This window comes from Phyllobates terribilis, unplaced genomic scaffold (genome assembly GCF_046119375.1).
Source record: "Phyllobates terribilis strain yellow unplaced genomic scaffold, ASM4611937v1 Scaffold_31__1_contigs__length_13893835, whole genome shotgun sequence".
Lineage (NCBI taxonomy): Eukaryota > Metazoa > Chordata > Amphibia > Anura > Dendrobatidae > Phyllobates > Phyllobates terribilis.
Window position 1 is genome coordinate 8,159,579 of NW_027362791.1, and position 8,386 is coordinate 8,167,964.

The following is an 8,386-nucleotide window of genomic DNA, read 5'->3' on the forward strand; positions in this document are numbered from 1 at the left end:
CGCTCTGGAACTGAAATCGGAACGCTCACTGACATTTGCCCTATCTGAAAATCTGATAAATGCCGGAAAAATGACTAAGTCCAAAAAAAAAATGTTTTCAACTTTTTTCAATTTTACCCCCGTGGGATATATATTCTACCCACAAACATTTGGAACTCTCCTGGTTTACCCTCACACATATTATTCCATCATTTAGTCTATATTTTCACAAAAAAGTGAAATTTTCAAAAATCCAAAATATTTGCTGAGAACGACTAAATATCAAGGACTCATTGGGCGAATCGCTCTGGCACTGAAATCGGAACGCTCACTGACATTTGCCCTATCTGAAAGTCTGATAAACGCCAGAAAAATGATTAAGTCCCAAAAAATTTTTTTTCAATTTTACCCCTGTAGGATATATATTCTACCCACACACATTTGGAACTCTCCTGGGGTACCCTCACACATATTATTCACTCATTTAGTGGATATTTTCACAAAAAAGTGATATTTTCAAAAATCCAGAAAGCTCACTGAAAACGACTAATTATTAAAGGACTCATTGGGCGAATCGCTCTGGAACTGAAATCGGAACGCTCACTGACATTTACCCTATCCGAAAGTCTGATAAATGCCGGAAAAATGACTAAGTCCAAAAAAAAAATGTTTTCAACTTTTTTCAATTTTACCCCCGTGGGATTTATATTCTACCCACACACATTTGGAAATCTCCTGGGGTACCCTCACACATATTATTCCCTCATTTAGTGGATATTTTCACAAAAAAGTGAAATTTTCAAAAATCCAGAAAATTAGCTGAAAAAGACTAAATAACAAGGACTCATTGGGCGAATCACTCTGGAACTGAAATCGGAACGCTCACTGACATTTCCCCTATCTGAAAGTCTGATCAATGCCAGAAAAATGACTAAGTCCAAAAAAAAATTTTTTTCAACTTTTTTCAATTTTACCCCCGTGGGATATATATTATACCCACACACATTTGTAACTCTCCTGGTTTACCCTCACACATATTATTCCATCATTTAGTCTATATTTTCACAAAAAAGTGAAATTTTCAAAAATCCAAAATATTGGCTGAGAACGACTAAATATCAAGGACTCATTGGGCGAGTCGCTCTGGCACTGAAATCGGAACGCTCACTGACATTTGCCCTATCTGAAAGTCTGATAAACGCCAGAAAAATGATTAAGTCCCAAAAAATTTTTTTTTAATTTTACCCCTGTAGGATATATATTCTACCCACACACATTTGGAACTCTCCTGGGGTACCCTCACACATATTATTCACTCATTTAGTGGATATTTTCACAAAAAAGTGAAATTTTCAAAAATCCAGAAAGCTCACTGAAAATGACTAATTATTAAAGGACTCATTGGGCGAATCGCTCTGGAACTGAAATCGGAATGCTCACTGACATTTCCCCTATCTGAAAGTCTGATAAACGGCAGAAAAATGACTAAGTCCAAAAAAAATTTTTTTTCCACTTTTTTGAATTTTACCCCCGCTGGATATATATTCTACCCACACACATTTGGAACTCTCCTGGGGTACCCTCACACATATTATTCCCTCATTTAGTGGATATTTTCACAAAAAAGTGAAATTTTCAAAAATCCAGAAAATTAGCTGAAAAAGACTAAATAACAGGGACTCATTAGGCGAATCGCTCTGGAACTGAAATCGGAACGCTCACTGACATTTCCCCTATCTGAAAGTCTGATAAACGCCGGAAAAATGACTAAGTCCAAAAAAAAAAATGTTCAACTTTTTTCAATTTTACCCCCGTGGGATATATATTCTTCCCACACACATTTGGAACTCTCCTGGGGTACCCTCACACATATTCCCTCATTTAGTGGATATTTTCACAAAAAAGTGAAATTTTCAAAAATCCAGAAAATTAGCTGAAAAAGACTAAATAACAAGGACTCATTGGGCGAATCGCTCTGGAACTGAAATCGGAACGCTCACTGACATTTCCCCTATCTGAAAGTCTGATAAACGCAAGAAAAATGACTAAGTCCCAAAAAAAAAATTTTTAAACTTTTTTCAATTTTACCCCAGTAGGATATATATTCTACCCACACACATTTGGAACTCTCCTGGGGTGCCCTCACACATATTATTCCCTCATTTAGTGGATATTTTCACAAAAAAGTGAAATTTTCAAAAATCCAGAAAGTTGACTGAAAATGACTAAATATTAAAGGACTCATTGAGCGAATCGCTCTGGAACTGAAATCGGAACGCTCACTGAGATTTGCCCTATCTGAAAGTCTGATAAACGCCGGAAAAATGACTAAGTCCAAAAAAAAAATATTTTCAACTTTTTTCAATTTTACCCCCGTGGGATATATATTCTACCCACACACATTTGTACGTCTCCTGGGATACCCTCACAAATATTATTCCCTCATTTAGTGGATATTTTCACAAAAAAGTGAAATTTTCAAATATCCAGAAAGTTGACTGAAAACGACTAAATAACAAGGACTCATTGGGCGAATCGCTCTGGAACTGAAATCGGAACGCTCACTGACATTTGCCCTATCTGAAAATCTGATAAATGCCGGAAAAATGACTAAGTCCAAAAAAAAAATATTTTCAACTTTTTTCAATTTTACCCCCGCTGGATATATATTCTACCCACACACATTTGGAACTCTCCTGGGGTACCCTCACACATATTATTCCCTCATTTAGTGGATATTTTCACAAAAAAGTGAAATTTTCAAAAATCCAGAAAGTTGACTGAAAACGACTAAATATTAAAGGACTCATGGAGCGAAACGCTCTGGAACTGAAATCGGAACGCTCACTGACATTTGCCCTATCTGAAAGTCTGATAAACACTGGAAAAATGACTAAGTCCAAAAAAAAAATATTTTCAACTTTTTTCAATTTTACCCCCGTGGGATATATATTCTACCCACACACATTTGGAACTCTCCTGGGGTACCCTCACACATATTATTCCCTCATTTAGTGGATATTTTCACAAAAAAGTGAAATTTTCAAAAATCCAGAAAATTAGCTGAAAAAGACTAAATAACAAGGACTCATTGGGTGAATCGCTCTGGAACTGAAATTGGAATGCTCACTGACATTTCCCCTATCTGAAAGTCTGATAAACGCCAGAAAAATGACTAAGTCCAAAAAAAATTTTTTTTCCACTTTTTTGAATTTTACCCCCGCTGGATATATATTCTACCCACACACATTTGGAACTCTCCTGGGGTACCCTCACACATATTATTCCCTCATTTAGTGGATATTTTCACAAAAAAGTGAAATTTTCAAAAATCCAGAAAATTAGCAGAAAAAGACTAAATAACAAGGACTCATTAGGCGAATCGCTCTGGAACTGAAATCGGAACGCTCACTGACATTTCCCCTATCTGAAAGTCTGATAAACGCCGGAAAAATGACTAAGTCCAAAAAAAAAAATGTTCAACTTTTTTCAATTTTACCCCCGTGGGATATATATTCTTCCCACACACATTTGGAACTCTCCTGGGGTACCCTCACACATATTCCCTCATTTAGTGGATATTTTCACAAAAAAGTGAAATTTTCAAAAATCCAGAAAATTAGCTGAAAAAGACTAAATAACAAGGACTCATTGGGCGAATCACTCTGGAACTGAAATCGGAACGCTCACTGACATTTCCCCTATCTGAAAGTCTGATAAACGCAAGAAAAATGACTAAGTCCCAAAAAAAAATTTTTTAAACTTTTTTCAATTTTACCCCAGTAGGATATATATTCTACCCACACACATTTGGAACTCTCCTGGGGTGCCCTCACACATATTATTCCCTCATTTAGTGGATATTTTCACAAAAAAGTGAAATTTTCAAAAATCCAGAAAGTTGACTGAAAATGACTAAATATTAAAGGACTCATTGAGCGAATCGCTCTGGAACTGAAATCGGAACGCTCACTGAGATTTGCCCTATCTGAAAGTCTGATAAACGCCGGAAAAATGACTAAGTCCAAAAAAAAAATATTTTCAACTTTTTTCAATTTTACCCCCGTGGGATATATATTCTACCCACACACATTTGTAAGTCTCCTGGGATACCCTCACAAATATTATTCCCTCATTTAGTGGATATTTTCACAAAAAAGTGAAATTTTCAAAAATCCAGAAAGTTGACTGAAAACGACTAAATAACAAGGACTCATTGGGCGAATCGCTCTGGAACTGAAATCGGAACGCTCACTGACATTTGCCCTATCTGAAAATCTGATAAATGCCGGAAAAATGACTAAGTCCAAAAAAAAAATGTTTTCAACTTTTTTCAATTTTAACCCCGTGGGATATATATTCTACCCACAAACATTTGGAACTCTCCTGGGGTACCATCACACATATTATTCCCTCATTTAGTGGATATTTTCACAAAAAAGTGAAATTTTCAAAAATCCAGAAAATTTGCTAAAAAAGACTAAATAACAAGGATTCATTGGGCGAATCGCTCTGGAATTGAAATTGGAACGCTCACTGACATTTCCCCTATCTGAAAGTCTGATCAATGCCAGAAAAATGACTAAGTCCAAAAAAAAATTTTTTTCAACTTTTTTCAATTTTACCCCCGTGGGATATATATTATACCCACACACATTTGTAACTCTCCTGGTTTACCCTCACACATATTATTCCATCATTTAGTCTATATTTTCACAAAAAAGTGAAATTTTCAAAAATCCAAAATATTGGCTGAGAACGACTAAATATCAAGGACACATTGGGCGAATCGCTCTGGCACTGAAATCGGAACGCTCACTGACATTTGCCCTATCTGAAAGTCTGATAAACGCCAGAAAAATGATTAAGTCCCAAAAAATTTTTTTTCAATTTTACCCCTGTAGGATATATATTCTACCCACACACATTTGGAACTCTCCTGGGGTACCCTCACACATATTATTCACTCATTTAGTGGATATTTTCACAAAAAAGTGAAATTTTCAAAAATCCAGAAAGTTCACTGAAAACGACTAATTATTAAAGGACTCATTGGGCGAATCGCTCTGGAACTGAAATCGGAACGCTCACTGACATTTACCCTATCCGAAAGTCTGATAAATGCCGGAAAAATGACTAAGTCCAAAAAAAAAATGTTTTCAACTTTTTTCAATTTTACCCCCGTGGGATATATATTCTACCCACACACATTTGGAAATCTCCTGGGGTACCCTCACACATATTATTCCCTCATTTAGTGGATATTTTCACAAAAAAGTGAAATTTTCAAAAATCCTGAAAATTGGCTGAAAACGACTAAATATCAAGGACTTATCGAGCGAATCGCTCTGGAACTGAAAACGCAATGCTCACTGACATTTCCCCTATCTGAAAGTCTGATAAACGTCGGAAAAATGACTAAGTCCAAAAAAAAAATTTTTTAAACTTTTTTCAATTTTACCCCCGTGGGATATCTATTCTACCCACACACATTTGGAACTCTCCTGGGGTACCCTCACACATATTATCCCTCATTTAGTGGATATTTTCACAAAAAAGTGAAATTTTCAAAAATCCAGAAAATTAGCTGAAAAAGACTAAATAACAAGGACTCATTGGGTGAATCGCTCTGGAACTGAAATTGGAATGCTCACTGACATTTCCCCTATCTGAAAGTCTGATAAACGCCAGAAAAATGACTGTCCAAAAAAATTTTTTTTCAACTTTTTTCAATTTTACCCCCGTGGGATATATATTCTACCCAAACACATTTGGAACTCTCCTGGGGTACCATCACACATATTATTCCCTCATTTAGTGGATATTTTCACAAAAAGAGAAATTTTCAAAAATCCAGAAAATTGGCTGAAAACGACTTAATAACAAGGACTCATTGGGTGAATCGCTCTGGAACTGAAATTGGAATGCTCACTGACATTTCCCCTATCTGAAAGTCTGATAAACGCCAGAAAAATGACTATGTCCAAAAAAAATTTTTTTCATCTTTTTTCAATTTTACCCCCGTGGGATATATATTCTACCCACACACATTTGGAACTCTCCTGGGGTACCCTCACACATAATATTCCCTCATTTAGTGGATATTTTCACAAAAAAGTGAAATTTTCAAAAATCCAGAAAATTAGCTTAAAAAGACTAAATAACAAGGACTCATTGGGCGAATCGCTCTGGAACTGAAATCGGAACGCTCACTGACATTTCCCCTATCTGAAAGTCTGATAAACGCAAGAAAAATGACTAAGTCCCAAAAAAAAAATTTTTAAACTTTTTTCAATTTTACCCCAGTAGGATATATATTCTACCCACACACATTTGGAACTCTCCTGGGGTGCCCTCACACATATTATTCCCTCATTTAGTGGATATTTTCACAAAAAAGTGAAATTTTCAAAAATCCAGAAAGTTGACTGAAAATGACTAAATATTAAAGGACTCATTGAGCGAATCGCTCTGGAACTGAAATCGGAACGCTCACTGAGATTTGCCCTATCTGAAAGTCTGATAAACGCCGGAAAAATGACTAAGTCCAAAAAAAAAATATTTTCAACTTTTTTCAATTTTACCCCCGTGGAATATATATTCTACCCACACACATTTGTAAGTCTCCTGGGATACCCTCACAAATATTATTCCCTCATTTAGTGGATATTTTCACAAAAAAGTGAAATTTTCAAAAATCCAGAAAGTTGACTGAAAACGACTAAATAACAAGGACTCATTGGGCGAATCGCTCTGGAACTGAAATCGGAACGCTCACTGACATTTGCCCTATCTGAAAATCTGATAAATGCCGGAAAAATGACTAAGTCCAAAAAAAAAATGTTTTCAACTTTTTTCAATTTTACCCCCGTGGGATATATATTCTACCCACAAACATTTGGAACTCTCCTGGGGTACCATCACACATATTATTCCCTCATTTAGTGGATATTTTCACAAAAAAGTGAAATTTTCAAAAATCCAGAAAATTTGCTAAAAAAGACTAAATAACAAGGACTCATTGGGCGAATCGCTCTGGAATTGAAATTGGAACGCTCACTGACATTTCCCCTATCTGAAAGTCTGATCAATGCCAGAAAAATGACTAAGTCCCAAAAAAAAATTTTTTTCAACTTTTTTCAATTTTACCCCCGTGGGATATATATTATACCCACACACATTTGTAACTCTCCTGGTTTACCCTCACACATATTATTCCATCATTTAGTCTATATTTTCACAAAAAAGTGAAATTTTCAAAAATCCAAAATATTGGCTGAGAACGACTAAATATCAAGGACTCATTGGGCGAATCGCTCTGGCACTGAAATCGGAACGCTCACTGACATTTGCCCTATCTGAAAGTCTGATAAACGCCAGAAAAATGACTAAGTCCCAAAAAAATTTTTTTTCAATTTAACTCCTGTAGGATATATATTCTACCCACACACATTTGGAACTCTCCTGGGGTACCCTCACACATATTATTCACTCATTTAGTGGATATTTTCACAAAAAAGTGAAATTTTCAAAAATCCAGAAAGTTCACTGAAAACGACTAATTATTAAAGGACTCATTGGGCGAATCGCTCTGGAACTGAAATCGGAACGCTCACAGACATTTACCCTATCCGAAAGTCTGATAAACGCCGGAAAAATGACTAAGTCCAAAAAAAAAATGTTTTCAACTTTTTTCAATTTTACCCCCGTGGGATATATATTCTACCCACACACATTTGGAACTCTCCTGGGGTACCCTCACACATATTATTCCCTCATTTAGTGGATATTTTCACAAAAAAGTGAAATTTTCAAAAATCCAGAAAATTAGCTGAAAAAGACTTAATAACAAGGACTCATTGGGCGAATCGCTCTGGAACTGAAATCGGAACGCTCACTGACATTTCCCCTATCTGAAAGTCTGATAAACGGCAGAAAAATGACTAAGTTCAAAAAAAAATTTTTTTCAACTTTTTTGAATTTTACCCCCGCTGGATATATATTCTACCCACACACATTTGGAACTCTCCTGGGGTACCCTCACACATATTATTCCCTCATTTAGTGGATATTTTCACAAAAAAGTGAAATTTTCAAAAATCCAGAAAGTTGACTGAAAACGACTAAATATTAAAGGACTCATGGAGCGAAACGCTCTGGAACTGAAATCGGAACGCTCACTGACATTTGCCCTATCTGAAAGTCTGATAAACACTGGAAAAATGACTAAGTCCAAAAAAAATTTTTTTTCCACTTTTTTGAATTTTACCCCCGCTGGATATATATTCTACCCACACACATTTGGAACTCTCCTGGGGTACCCTCACACATATTATTCCCTCATTTAGTGGATATTTTCACAAAAAAGTGAAATTTTCAAAAATCCAGAAAATTAGCAGAAAAAGAC